Here is a 3,647-nt window from a genome sequence, read left to right as displayed (position 1 = left end):
GAAAACAGATTTGGTGTGTGTGCGCTGTTAAGTTATTGATTCTCGCGCATGTCAGTCAGAAATCAACACGTAGCGTGCGTGACTGTACAGCTGCCACTCATCTCTCGAGCCATGTGACGTGCGCGTTCTCGCGAAGTCCTTCATTTTTAAAGCAGCATTTATTGTTATTGGTATTTATATTTGCTGCGTGCGGAAATTTATGTACCCCTCTGTCTGGTGTAAAGCAGTTAGAAATAAGTGAATTGTGAGAGCAGAGTGCGGCGGTGAAATATGTCTTTCGACTGCTCATGGCTGCACAATGGTGTGAGTTTCATTAAAATGAACGCGAGGCATAAGGGCCAATCAGAAACTCATCGCTCTGTTTTGGTTGTTAAACCATGCAAGGGAGAAATGACAGACAGTGTGATTTAATGCCTGAGAGGGCTTGAATACCAACATGGCACTATGTATATAAATATATAAATGCATGAATACCAATTAAAGCTTCTTTAGACATGAAGACACTTGAAGTGAACTTAAGAGCACCAACGGTAGTAGTACTGAATACCGAACACAGCACAGTTGGAACCTTTTGGTGTAACAGCAAGCATCAATAGAAAACTGAATGCAGGAGGTCTAACAGAGGGACTGATAGTGTGTCTGAGACGCTGTCAGTCAGCCAAATGTTCACTGCATTATGGGCATGCATAACCTACTAGACAGCAACGTCAATCCAGTTCCATATCAACCCAGTCACTCCTGATAAGCAGATGCATTATGTAGTCAGGTGACTGAGTTGAGTCTCACAAAACCTGTCAAGAGCCTGTCTAGGTCATATCTCAACCCAGTATCACAGAACAATATGATTTAAATGAAATTTAGTTGAAGTTTATTTTAAAATATATATATTTCTTCAACAGTTGTGTGTGATGCAAAAGAATAAATAAACAAATACAATTTAAAAAATCACTAGTAAAGTAAATTAATAAAAGAAATTGATCATGAAAATATAATGAGAATAAAAGGAACAAGTAAACAAGTAACAAATGCATTACAATAAAGAGAAATGTTGGGGAAATGTGCTTGATTGTGATGAGACAAAAAATTCTTGAAATTGCAATTTCGAGTTTAGATCTAGCAATTCTGACTTTTTTCCTCAGAATTGTGAGATATAAACTCGCAAATGCGAGATATAAGCTTGCTATTCCAAGACCAAAGTTGATATGAGAGATGTTATATCAATTCTGAATTACGAGTTTATATTTTGCAATTCTAACTTTATATCTCGCAATTTTGACTTTATAACTCGTAATTACGAGTTTATATCACCACTATGAGACAATTTCAAGATATAGTCAAAATATAAATTCTGAAAAATAGTCAGAATTGCTAAACATAAACTCACAATTTTAACTTTATACCTTACAATTTTGAGTTTATATCTCACAATTTTGAGTTTATATCTCACAATTTTGAGTTTATATCTCACCGTTTTGACTTTATAACTCGTATTGTGAGTGTATATCACTACTATGAGACAATTTCAATATATAAAGTCTAAATATAAAGTCAATTCTGAAAAATAGTCAGAATTGCTAAACATAAACTTGCAATTTTGACATTTCACACTTCTGACTTTTTTCCCTCAGAATTGTAATATAAACTGCGAATTCTTACATCAGAATGTCAAGATATAAACTTTTTTCTCAGAATTGCAAGTTTATATGAGAGGCGTCACATCTCAGAATTCTGTACAATTGCGAGTTTGTCTCACAATTTTGACTTTATAAGTTTCGAGTTTATATCTTGCATTTCTGACTTTATAACTCATAATTGTGAGTTTATATCATAATATTAAAGAAAAAAAGTCTGAATTGTGAGATGCAAACTGTAAAAATTGTAGTTGAACTACTTTATATAATGAGTAGCTTGTAGTTTAACAAGCCAGTTTCAAAGAAGCACCCAAACACCGGATGCAACAGGAAGAAATGAGCTAAAAAACCAGCAGCATTTTCCTTTGCTTTTCCTGTCCAGTCTCCAGTTTTATCCAGTTATCTCAACTAACGAGAGAAAAGCATGTGTTAAATTTCATTTTACCTTAGTACCATTAGCATGATCAAATATAGTAACGACCTCTCTGTAACCTTAGATAACACTATAGTTTCACAGACCCAAATAAGCAATTTCCTCTATAATCCTCAGCAATGATGGAAGAGTCCCAATGGAGAAGACACCACACCCAATCCATTATTGCACTAGTGAATTGGTCTATAGAGTCATTTAACATGCCAGTAATTAGCTTCCCTCAGGAGACCCAGAGTGAGCGGTGTTCACCGCACACCAGTGTAGACTCGGCGGCCTACAGCTCTATCTATAACTCTGACAGAAGCCTCAGTGCTGTCAGTCCCTCTGTGGCACCCTCCCCAATCTACAGAGAGGATGATGAATGCCCCATCCACTCTGACATCACAATCAGAGCGCTCTTGCAGTGCCTCTCTCTCTTGAACTCTTTTTGTCCTCTTGTCTTTCACTCGATCATTCTCTTACTTTGTCTCTCCCTTCAAACACATTTTCCTTCCCTTTATCTCGCTCGCTCTCTTTCTCTATGAAGTGCCCTGTCTTTTTTCGCCACCTACTTTCCTCTCCTCTGTTTACTACTGCTCTGCTGGAAACAAATCCTGTGACAAATCCAGGAACAGAACAGAACAGACTTGATTATTCCATTCTAAAAGAGCGGTTGCTGAATTATCGGCTATCAAATTCCACCTATTGTATATGAGCACAATTTGGAATTTGAAAAATGCTGTCAACCTCCGCCATAACCCACAGAGATCGATTCCATCACATCAAGACCTTTGGAATATGTATGCGCTGGCCATCTATAATATAGTCAGGGCCAAAAGTTGAGAATTTTTTTCACTCCTTCCACCCTGCCCACATCTGTACCGTAGCCAACTTCTCAAGGCTATTTTTGGCCCTTATGGCGCATTGTTGCACGAAGTAATTCCACACACACAAACTTAGATAGTAGCTCACGACCGATTTTGCTTCAGGACATTGAAAGTACAGTAATGACCCAACACGGTACCAAACTTGTATTTATTGTGGTTCATATTTTCTTTTTCTTTTCTTTATTTCATGGTTTGAGGGTATGTTATGCAAACCATGTTGCCATTTGTGTAATTTGACAAGTTTCTATTAAATTTCCGTAGAGTTTGATTGGATGCATGACCTTTGATATCAATAACAACAGATAAGCAAATCATCTACTCCTATCTTGTAAGTTGAGAAGCATAATTATGTTTTTATCCATAGTATGAGTATGGAGCGCCTAAAGGGACATGCATGAGGAGGGGAAAAAATTTAATGGGAGGAAAAAATATACTTCAATCACTCTCAAACTTTTGCATTCCCCTAAGAAACTTTGCATGTTCGCACAAAATGTTTGCATTCTCTAGCAAAAGCTTTTCAAGCGAAAGCATAGTAAGCGATATTTGGCTTATTTATGCTCTGTATACTGTAATAACAAATATGACATTAAAAAATAAATTAACTAATTTTAATTATATTTAAATATTAGCAGACCTGCAGCCATATTTGGGTCGCAACTCCACTGACCCGCAAAAAACACGGCCCTAATATATATACAAAAAAGTTTGAAACTCATC

This window comes from Scardinius erythrophthalmus, assembly GCF_964197995.2.
Source record: "Scardinius erythrophthalmus genome assembly, chromosome: 25".
Lineage (NCBI taxonomy): Eukaryota > Metazoa > Chordata > Actinopteri > Cypriniformes > Leuciscidae > Scardinius > Scardinius erythrophthalmus.
This window is presented reverse-complemented; position numbering follows the sequence as displayed.